Source organism: Equus asinus, chromosome 1 (assembly GCF_041296235.1).
Source record: "Equus asinus isolate D_3611 breed Donkey chromosome 1, EquAss-T2T_v2, whole genome shotgun sequence".
NCBI lineage: Eukaryota > Metazoa > Chordata > Mammalia > Perissodactyla > Equidae > Equus > Equus asinus.
Genome location: NC_091790.1, coordinates 35,790,137 through 35,802,572, shown reverse-complemented (window position 1 = coordinate 35,802,572; position 12,436 = coordinate 35,790,137). Strand labels below are relative to the sequence as shown.

Genomic DNA, 12,436 nt, shown 5'->3' with positions numbered 1-12,436 from the left:
ATCATCATCATCAAGGACTCAGGAAGACCCAAAGAAGATTTCTGCAGTTCTTTATGTGAAAAGTTACCTCCTCTATGAAACTCCCTTGTATCTCTAATTAAGTATGTATCTGAATTCCAATGGTAAGAAAACATTTGTGTCTCATTTACAAAGAATACATCACAAGAGTAAGAAAGTTAGTTTTCTTCAATAGTTTTTAGGGAATAGATTAACAAATAGTTATTACAGCTGCCATCACAGATTTTCAAAAAAATTCTCTTTGGGAAAATGCTGAGACAGATTAACATCTATGCCATGGCCAGATTTATGGGAGACAAACATTTCTAATTTATTTTAAATTTTTAACTAATGGATCATTTCCAACAGGCAAGTTTTCAGGACAAGCTGGCAGAGTGGTGAGTCTGTTTTTATGGAAATAAGGTCATTAGTACTAATCTTTAATGGACACAATTCATTAATTCTTGAACAATATTGATGAGGGAAGAGAGAAGAAGAAACAAACAAGAAACAGAATCAGTAAATGTCACTTCATGGCTTGATCTTGGAATTGAAATGTAAGAACTGTTAGAACATGAATTAAATTAAACCAAAAGAGTCATAGTTTAACAAAGAAAAATCCAAGATTATCAGCTAAAATTGCTTTAATATATTGATGCTGAAAACTATAAAATGGTGTGCTTACCTTGAGGAGACAATGTTAGTTTTACCATATTAAAAACGTTAATGTAGCTTTCCAGATAAAGGATTTATTTTTGAGGACACATACATATACACACACACATGCACAAATACTGAAAATATTATAAACTTCATTATCATGAAATAGGAATGTTGGCAGTATTGATACATAGCATTCAGGTATGATGTGTGATCTTGGGTTGTCAGAATGTGGTGATTAATAACTTGTTGGAAGTTGGATGAATGACTAGGTCATTTATTTAGCAGAGGAGGAGATGGCCACATTGGAGATAACTGGTCTTCTGGCAAGCAGGTGGTAGAAGGGCTTGGATGGGAGTAGCAGAGCTTCCATCACCCAGCCTGGAGCTTTATCAATGCTGAACAGAAGTAGCAGTGGTGTTTTCTCTACAGCTTCCCCATTGGGCCCTGTTCCTGACTGCTTAGCAACAGAGCCAGTCTCCCTGACCCTCTTAGAAATCTGCGAGCTACCTAAAAGCCCTTAGAAAGTCTGTTTTCTGTTTTATTTAGAGCATATTCTATATCTGATTGACATAGAAATCAAGAAAATGTATTGGAGTTAACTAAATGGAAGTCAGTGCCAACCAGAGGATGGGGCGTTGTAATATAGTCATAGGACGTTAGACTGATTGGGGGTGTGAGACACAAGGAGAGGTAGGGAACAGAAGCCAGCAAACTTAAACAACTCTGTCAAAAAGTTTGGGAGGTGGTGATGTCAGCATCATGGTGAAGTGAGTTGTTCCCTTAGTTGCTCCCATTAAAGTTACAACTAAATAGACATTCATTAACCAGGAGAGGATTTCCTGCCCAGCACAACAGGACTTCTGAGACATCAATGCAACTATACACCTGAAGGTGATAGGATTGGATCCTTGGGAGGCAGTGGAAGTAGGTGAGTGTACCCCTCCCCCTCACCCGTGGCAGTAAGGCAGGTCATGGATCCTCACACAGCAGCTAGTGTGACTATAAGAGGAGGTGGGGACAGCCCAGCCTGCACAAGTGCTCTCAGAGTTGCAGCCCAGCCTGTGTGATCACCTACCTGTGGGATCATCCAGTGTGCTGCAGTGGCCCACTGGTGTGAATGCTCTACATTGAGTGGTGGTGGCTCAGCCCCCATGAAGGCACCTACCCACTGAGCACAGGTGAGAAGGCCCCCTGCCCACTCAGAAGGCACCCCCACCTGCAGAGCACAGCAACCCATGGGACCCACCAACTGGCGGCTCAATCCCTGCATGAGTGCCCATCCTGCCTAGCACACAGCAGCTCAGCCAGTCCCCTGTGGACCACAGAGGGCTTCTCTACAGTGCCCGACCAGCCTGCCCAGCACAGAGGCCCTGCCCATGTGAGCACAGTCTGCAGAGCAGCTGCAGCCAGCCCAGGCAAAGGCAGAGTAGTCCTGCCCACACAACTTCCAGTAGATAGGGTGGAACCAGAAAACACAGCTCCTACTCACCCCTAGTGATTGAAGGTGGAATATACAACCTGATACTACCACAAATGCACCAGCAAAAGATCACTACATCAAAAAAACATGAAGAACTACAGTAATACTTCAGAGCAGAAGGAAAATGACAAGTCTCCAGAAACCAATCCTGAAGTCACAGAAATTTACAATATAAGTGAGAGAAAATTCAAAATAATTGTCAAAAAGAAATTCAATGAATTACAAGAAAACTCGGAAAGACAGTTCAATGAGCTCAGGAACAAAATTAATAACGAGAAGCAATACTTCAACAAAGAGACTGGAACTCTAAAAATAACAAATTCTGGATATGAAGAATACAATTAATGAGATAAAAAAATAATGTAGAAACCATAAAAAATAGAGTTGATGTTACAGAGGACAGAATTAGTGAAGTAGAGGACAGAAATATAGAAATGCTTTGAGTAGAGAATAAGAGAGAACTAGGATTTATAAAAAATGAAGACATTCTTTGAGAAATATCCTACTCAATTAGGAAAAGCAACGTAAGGATTATAGGTATTCAAGAAGGAGAAAAGAGAGAGAAAGGAGCAGAGAGCTTACTCAAAGAAATAATAGCTGAGAACTTCTCAAACCTGGGGAAGACACTGGACTTACAGGAAAATGAAGCCAACAGAACTCCTGATTACAACAATGCAAAAAGACCTTCTCCAAGGTATATAACATTAAAACTGGCAAAATTCAATGACAGAAAAATATTAAGGGTAACAAGAGATGAAGAAAATAACCCACAAAGGAACCACCATCAGGCTTTCAGCAGATCTCTCAGCAGAAACTTTAAAGGCTAGGAGAGAATGGAATGATAGATTTGAAATACTGAAAGACAAAAACCTTCAGCCAAGAATACTCTAACCAGTGAAACTATCCATCAGATATGATGGAGAAATAAAAGCTTTCCCAGACAGACAGAGGCTGAGGGAATTCATCCCCATTAGGCCTCCCTTACAAGAAATGATGAAGGAAGCCCTCCTACCTGAAACAAAAAGGCAAAGGTTTACAGAGCTTAGAGCAAGGAGATAAATACACAGACAAAATCAGAAAATTGCAGCTCTCTATCAGAACAGGTTACCAAACACTTAATTATAACATAAAATATAAAGGGAAGGAAAGCATCAAAAATAACTATAAACCCTTCAATTTAGTCACAAACAACACAAGAAAGAAGAATTTATGACAACAATAACTCAGAAAGGGAAGAGGAAAGGGATGGAACCTGCTTAGGCTAATGAGATAAGAGCCTATCAGAAAGTGGACTGCCTCATCTATGAGATCTTTTATACAAACTTCATGGTAACCACTAAATAAAGAGTCAGAATACAGCCACAAATCATAAATAAAGAGAAAAACATCACAGAAAACCACAAAACTGAAATGGCTGTCACAAATACAAGGGATGTGAAACAATGGAGATATAGAACAACTGGAAAACAAGAGATAAAAAGGCGTATTAAGCCTTCATATATCAATAATCACTCTAAATGTAAATGGATTGAATTCTGCAATCAAAAGACACAGAGTGGATAGATGGATTAAAAAACAAGACCCAACAATATGCTGCCTTCAGGAAACACATTTTAGCTCTAAAGATAAACACAGGCTCACAATGATGGGATGGAAGATGATACTCCAAGCAAGTGGCAAACAAAAGAAAGCAGGTGCTGCCATACTTATGAGACAAAGCAGACTTCAAGATAAAAAGGATAATGAGAGACAAAGAGGGGAAGTATATAATGATAAAAGGGACATTCCAACAAGAGGACATAACACTTATGAATATCTGTGCACCTAACAGAGAAGCACCAAAGTATATAAAGCAACTACTAATAGACCTAAAGGGAGAAATTGACAGCAACACAATAATAGTAGGGGACCTCAACACCCCACTTACATCAATGGATAAATCATCCCAACAGAAAGTCAATAAGGAAACAGTGGCCTTAAATGAAATGCTAGAACAGATGGACTTAATAGATATAGATAGTACATTCCATCCAAAACCAGCAGAATACACATTCTTCTGAAGTGCACGTGGAACATTCTCAAATATAGATCATACGTTGTGAAACAAGGCAAGTCTCAATAAATTTAAGAAGATTGAAATCATATCAAGCATCTTTTCCAACCACAATGCAATGAAACTAGAAATGAACCACAAGAAAAAAGCCAGGAAAGCCACTAATATGTGGAGACTAAACAACTTGCTACTGAACAACAATTGGATCAATGAAGAATTTAAAGGAGAAATAAAAAATACCTGGAGACAAATGAAATGAAAATACAACATCAACTCTTATGGAATGCAGCAAAACTGGTTCTAGAAGAGAAATTTATAGCAATACAGGCCCACCTCAACAAACAAGAATAATCTCAAATAAGTAATCTTAAATTATACCTAACAGAACAATAAAAAGAAGAACAAACAAAGCCCAAAGTCAGCAGAAGGAGGGAAATAAAAATTAGAGCAGAAATAAATGAAATAGAAACTAAAATAACAGTAGAAAGGATCAATGAAACTAAGAGCTGGTTCTTTGAGAAGATAAAAAAAAATGGACAAACCCTTAGCCAAGCTCACTAAAAAAAAAAGAGAAGGCTCAGATAAATAAAATTAGAAATGAAACAGGAGAAATTACAATGAATATCACAGCAATACAAAGGATTATAAGAGACTACGAAAAACTATATGCCAACAAATTGGAAAATCTAGAAGAAATGGATAAATTCTTGGACTCATACAACCTCCCAAAACTGAATCCAGAAGAAAGAGAGGATCCTCCCAAAACTGAATCCGGAAGAAACAGAGGATCTGAACAGGCAGTCACAAGTAAAGAAATTGAAACAGTAATCAAAAACCTCCCAAAAAACAAAAGTCCAGGACCAGAGGGCTTCTCTGGAGAATTCTACAAAACCTTCAAAGAAGATTTAATACCTATCCTTCTCAAACCATTCCAAAAAACTGAAGAAGACAGAATGCTTCCTAACTCATTCTATGAGGGCAACATCACCGTGATACCAAAACCAGAAAAGGACAACACAAAGAAGAAAAATTATAGGCCAATATCCCTGATTAATATAGTTTCAAAAATCATCAACAAAATATTAGCAAAGTGAATAGAGCAATACATTAAAAGGATCATACACTAGGATTAAGTGGGATTTATACAAGGGATGCAGGGATGGTTCAACATCTGCACATCAACCCATGCGATACACCACATTAACAAAATGAGGAGTAAAAATCACATGATCATCTCAATAGATGCAGCTAAAGCATTTTACAAGATCCAACATCCATTTATGATAAAAACTCTCAATAAAATGTGTATAGAAGGAAATTACCTAAATATAATAAAGGCCATATATGACAAACCCACAGCCAACATGATACTCAATGGTGAAAAATTGAAAGCCATCCCTCTGAGACAGGAACAAGACAAGAGTGTCCACTCTTATTTAAAATAGTACTAGAGGTTTTGGCCAGAGCAATTAGGCAGGTAAAAGAAACAAAAGGTATCTACATTGGCAACAAAGAAGTGAAACTCACTGTTTGCAGATAACATGATTCTGTATATAGAAAACCCTAAAGAATCCATGAGAAAACTATTAGAAATAATCAACAACTACAGCAAAATTTCAGGGTACAAAATTAATCCAAAAAAATGAGTTGCACTTCTATACACTAGTAACGAACCAGCAAAAAGAGAAATCAAGAATACAATCCCATTTACAATAGCAACAAAAATAATAAAATATCTAGGAATAAACTTAACGAAGGAGGTGAGAGACCTATACAACATTATTGCAAGAAATTGAAGAAGACATAAAGAAATGAAAAGATATTCCATGGTCATGGACTGGAAGAATAAAGGTAGTTAAAATGTCGATATTACCTAAAGCAATCTACAGATTCAATGCAGTCCCAATCAGGATCCCAATGACATTCTTCACCAAAATAGAACAAAGAATCCTAAAATTTATATGGAACAACAAAAGACTGAATAACAAAAGCAATCCTGAGAAAAAAGAGCAAAGCTGGAGGCATCACAATCCCTGACTTCAAAATATATTATAAAGCTATAGTAATCAAAACAGCATGGTACTGGCACAAAAACAGACACACAGATCAACAGAACAGAATTGAAAGCCCAGATATAAAACCACACATCTTTGGACAGTTAATCTTTGACAAAGGAGACTCCAAGAACGTATAATGGAGGAAGGAAAGTCCCTTCAATAAATGGTGTTGGGAAAACTGAACAGCCACATGCAAAAAAATGAAAGTAGACCCTTATCTTACACTATACACAACAATTAACTCAAAATGGATTAAAGATGTGAATGTAAGCCCTGAAACCATAAAACTCCTTGAATAAAACACAGGTAGTACACTCTGACGTCGGTCTTAGCAGCATCTTTTTGAATACCATGTCTACTCAAGTGAGGGAAACAAAAGAAAAAAGTAAACAAATGGGATTATATCAGAGTAAAAAGCTTCTGCAAGGTAAAGGAAACCACGAACAAAACAAAAAGACAACCTACCAACTTGGAGAAAATATTTGCCAATCATATATCTGACAAGGGGTTAATCTCCAAAATATATACAGAACTCATAAAACTCAACAACAAAACAAACAACTCAATCAAAAAATGGGCCAAGGATATGAACAGACATTTTTCCAAAGAAGATATATAGATGGACAACAGGCACATGAAAAGATGTTCAACATCACTAATTATAGGGAAATGCAAATCAAACTGCCCTAGCCAGGAGGAGCTGTGCCTCCTTTGATGTAATAGAAGGTTATGTAGGTACTGTCCAGTGGGCAGCTTCTTTTACTCCAGAGTGGCTGGAAGTATACAAATATTTGCTCTAGAAGAGCTTTAACTAGTGCATAAAGAAGGAACTGAGAAAGGGCATAGAAAATTCCAAATGGTGAAAATAGAGCAGTTACATTCATTAAGGTATAGAGAAAAAGACTCAAAATCACTGGTGTATTATGTTTAACTTAATGCATTTGTATGCATCATTTATATTTCTTGCATTGTATTTCTTCATTTATATTTGTGAACAATATAACCATGTTATAAAAATTTAGATAACAGAGAAAGAAAAAGGCAATGCACAGGATTCATAGTTTCATAATGCTTTTAAAATTGTGTTTTTTTAAATTTATGCTCAGTTTTTTTGTATATGTATTTTTACATAGTAGTAATAGGGTATATATGCAAATAGGATAGGGCATGCTGTTTGTTTTGCTTATCATAATCATGTTTCTACCTTACACAATATTCACAGTTACTTTAATAGAATATATTTAAATGACCTAATTTACTTGGCCTTTTCTCTGTTGCTAGCCATGACTATACCTATACTCAATCCTTGCACAGATTTGAATTATAGCTCTGAAAAGGACCTCAGGGATTCTCAGGTGCCACATCCTTTTCATACAGAGGAGAAGACCAAGATACAAAATGGCTAAGTGAATGCCATGAGGATCATACAGCAAATGAGCAGCAGAGTCAAGACTAGACCCCTACGTCATAAAACGGACAGAGGGCAGGCTACAGGGTTGACTGGACCTGCAATAATCCAGCTCAGTGCTTCCCAAAGTTTTCATCTGTAAAATGTTTATTACTGATCCACATTGAGATACGAGGCTTGCAAAAGAATAAGGGACGCACTGCATTGATTTATATTCTGTGACTGATCAGGAACTCTCCGCTCACAAAGGAGCATTAGCCCACACATTATGCTTTGAGGAAGACCGTTCTAATTGAAAGAAAAATCACTCACAAAATGTCTGCTTTTCTCTGTACCTATGAAAGGCATTAGTAAATATTATGTTGGAGTTTCATAGCCCATTTATTTCATTACTCTTACATTTTTTTTCTTAACAAAATCAAATAAGTGCCCAAGAGAATGACCTTTTGAAAACAAAGCACACAGACCCACTCTGCAAGTACGAGCATGATGTGCTTCTGTGAAAGTTGACCTGACTTTATTTAAAGGGATTCACATAGGAAAACGGAGTGTAGATGAAGTGAGCTATCCTTTAACGCGAGCAATTGTATTGTTTGATAATTCAGCAGAGTTCTTGCGATCCATATTCTCCCGTGTTTGAGAGAAACAAACCCTTGAAGGATAATTACATCCCTACCAACTCATGGGCTTCAGTTATTCCTCACCACTACTAAAATAATTGCTTCAAGAATTGGTGATTTAATCACCAAATGCACCATGGTAATCACATCCTGTTTGTTTGCTTTTTTTCCAAACTGGAGAAAATGACAATACTTAAAAAAAATACAGGATGGCATGATGCTATGATTCATCATACTCAATGTGAATTGATTTTCAGAACTAATGATAAATTTGGATATAGTGCTTTAAAATATATTCTATAATTCACAGGCTATCTGAAAGTTAATTCTAAGCATGAGAAAGATTACTATTGAATCACTAGGGTAAAACAGAACACCAGTGGTCACTGATTTCATTTCTCACTTTATAAATCAGCCTGCACATCAATTATGCTGAAAAGAAATTGTGAATCCTGTTTTTAAAGATTTCTAGAGGAAGAAGCAATGCCACAATCACTGTGATGGATAACATATTTATAGCTACCCTGAAGGAAACCCGAACTCCTAAAATGTCCCTTCAGAATAGGTTCTCTCTATTCAGTTCAGAATGCTTAAGCATTATTATTACCACTGCTAATGGCAGCAAGCAATATTCTAAGCACACTGAATATGCTAAACTGTTTAGTTGTCACAAACACCCTGAGAGGTAGGCACTATTATTTGACTCCATTGTATAAAGGAGGAAACTAAATTACAGAGACATAACATAACTTGCTTTAGACTAAACATATCAGATGTCTGATGTGAACCCAGGAATCTGGCCTGAAAGCCTGTGCTCTTAATCACTAACTGTTTCTCAATGCTTTAGGATGAGTTAATTCATGACATTACCTGGAAGCGTGATTGAGCAAATTCTACGGTTCTTTCAATCTTAATAGTCCTCTCAGCTGTCCAATATGGGAGCAACAAGCCACACGTGGCTACTTAAATTTAAATTAATTAAAATAAAATACTATCACAAATTGAGCTCCTTAGTCACATTTCAAGTAGCTCATGGTTAGTGCATTGGACAGTGCAACATTTTCATCACAAAGAGTTCCACTGGACAGACTGGTCTAAAGTAACACTAAAATTTTCAGTAATCAACCATCCATTTTGCTTTTATACACTTTCTTTTTGTAATGCAGTCTGCAAATAAAGACGGTAGGTAACAGTGGCTAGATTTATAAAGGAAGAAAAGCCTATCAGCGTCTAAGTGAGTCAATCTTTAAAAAGGAATTAAGGAAGTTCAACCAAAATATTTTTAGTCAGTCCATGAGAGTCAACAATAAAGCAACTCAGAACTCTGAGAGTAAAATTAGTGAGAATTCAAATGTAAAGGTATTCGCCATTTGTGAGAATGACTTCCCAATTGTTTTGTAAATGTGAGGATAAAGTGGTTTAGCAGACATGACACAAGTGCAATTATATTTTAAAAGACTGAAATCTAAGCTACTGAATTGTATTCTGTGAGAAAACTGTGATAACAGAAGGGAGATGGACTCTTTACACCGAAAAAGTAGATTTAAAGGCAAAACCAGCCCAGCTCAAGTAAATGTATGGCTTGACAAACTGACTCAATACAACCAATCATTCCACAGCGGAAACATTTATCAACCGATAGCATGAGGACACTAGTCATATATTTTCTCTCTTGCTTTGAGTCAATGTTCACTTCTTATTATGACTTAGTTTTCACATCATTACAGGGAAAGAATGCTAGCAGTAATATTTCATAATATGAATTAATAAATTGGCAATGTGATTTATACATGTTGTGTCTTGTGATCTGATAGCATAAATCAGTTCATTAGAGTCTCTTTTGGTATTTATATTTTCCCCCATTCTTAAAAACGGGTTTCTTTGTGTCTGTTACAAAAGCTGAAAATATTTATTGCAGAAAATTTAGAAAACGCAGATATTCACAATGATAAAAATATTCCATAACCTAATATTCCAAACAAATCTTAACATGTGTGTGTATATATATATATACATACATACACACACGTACAGACACATATCTTCTGGTCTTCTATAAATGCAAACATTTGCACATACTACTCAGCTGCAGACACACGCTACCTTTCAAAAGAAAGGAAAGATGACTCAGACAGAGCTGAGAGCCATGGAGAATTAATCCTAGGCCTTGAGACCTAATCAAGAACTTCCAACATTTTCCCAGCTGGACTGCAGAATTTCTAGGGAGCAGTGACTTTTTTAAGTTTCCCATTTCCATCCTATTTGAAGAGAAACGTCTATGGCGGTTATTTTTTGCCTGTCCCACTATTGTATGCTGGGTGTACAGGAGACAAGTAACCTGTCTCTTCAGTCTACAGATGGAGAGAAAGGTACTCAATGAGCTCTGATTAAGGAACTATGCCTAAGAAGCACCACACCTCGATCTGAGTTAGAGAAGGAGATTCTGGGATTTGAGTTGATGGTGGAATGGGAGCAGACTTTGAGAACCTTGAGATAGCTCCCTTTGATCCCTGCCTTCCCGTGGTCACACAAGTGTGTAATCCTCTCCTCTTGAATATGAATTGGACTTACTGACTCACCCACCATTAAGGAATAGAATGTAGCAAAACTGATGGGATGTCACTTCTGAGGTTAGGTTATAAAAAGATTGTGCCTTGCGCTGGCCCCTCTCTCCTTCTCTCTCACATCCCTCACTCTGCCATTTTGGGCAAGGAACTGTCGTCTCCAACTAACAGCCAGAGAAGACTAGAGGACTCCTGCCAATACCCACATGAGTGAGTTTGGAAGTAGATTTTTCCCCAGCTGAGCCCTGAGGTGACTGAAGCCCCAGCTGACCTCTGATTGTAGCCTTGTGAGAGACTGTAAGCCAAAGCACTCGGATAAACTGTGCCCAGATTTCTGACCCACAGAAACTGAGAGAGAATATTTGTTAGTTTCACTACTACGTTTTGGAGTAATCTGTTGTGTAACAACAGATGTTCAGTATGATACAAAACTGGATGTTTTGTTACTCTGATTAAACATTTCATATGCATTAAACCCAACCTATTATTCTTAGTTTACAAATAAATGCATAACCTGAAATTAATAAACTACATTTTTCTTCTTAAAATGCTTTTTGTTTCCAATATGTTTCCTTTTTATGTTTATTTTTATTTTATATCTTATACAAACTCTGAGGAAGTCATCATTCTTATGTTAAAGTTTCTATTTTGTTTTCTCAGGTGTCAGTTCTTTAATTGGTTGGCATTACTGCATTTCTTTCATGATATACTTCTTTCTTGGTCTTCCTTGGCTGTCTACTCATCCTGGTTTCTGTGACTACCTGTTTGCCTCTGCGGATGCTTCTGGTGACTGTGGGGTGCAGAGTGTGGCATGCTGGGGGTAAGGTGTGCAGGTAGCTTATCTTCGGAGTATGTGGCTTACCCATTTATATTTCAGATTACAAGCCATCTGGGATAGTACCAATGTTTTTTTAAGCCATATTTGGTACGTTAGCCTGGGGTAAACACTGCAGCTGCCCACAGATTATCATAAGAGGAAAAGGAATGAATAACAACGCTACTGTTCCAAATGCAATTGCAATTGCTCACCTAATGGCTTTCCCAGAAACACATCCTACCCTGCGTATTTTGTGACTCTGTGTTTCCAGAATCTCTAGAGCTGCTCCCACCTGCAAAAGAATTTTCTCAGACACTGTTCTCACTGTGGTTTCCTCTTGTCTTGTTACTTTCAGGAATGCTTCAAAATCTCTGAATGGCCAATGGTACTCTCTTTTTTCCTCCTTCATTATTGTTAAGGACGTATCATAAATACATACTTATATTTAAACGCACATACATATATTTATTTACTTATTAAGGAGTCGGTAGGCAGAAATAAATTTATGTGCTCAGTTTTCCAATTGAATCCAATCAGCAAAATACATTTATATTCTTGAAATTAGAATTCTAAATGAGATTTTATCTAGAAACAGAAAGTCAATTTTTAATAAAACTGAAAACCATGAATCTAAACTAACTGTAATACTATTGATTAAGTAGTTGAAAGGGCCGTTAGGAAGTGGTTCAGTCATTTGGTAAATGCTGCTTCTGCCATGAACATATCAAGGAGGCATAGTACTTGGTGTGTTAAAAAGTGATATTTAGAAAATCTGAG

At 37.0% G+C, this 12,436-nt stretch overlaps 1 protein-coding gene across 4 annotated transcripts in view; it reads right to left on the bottom strand.

Annotated features, from left to right (window-relative positions):
* The window catches only part of RGS17 (regulator of G protein signaling 17), a 104,136-nt gene that overhangs the window by 60,101 nt on the left and 31,599 nt on the right, over nt 1–12,436 (bottom strand). The gene's annotated exons all lie outside the window — the stretch shown is intronic.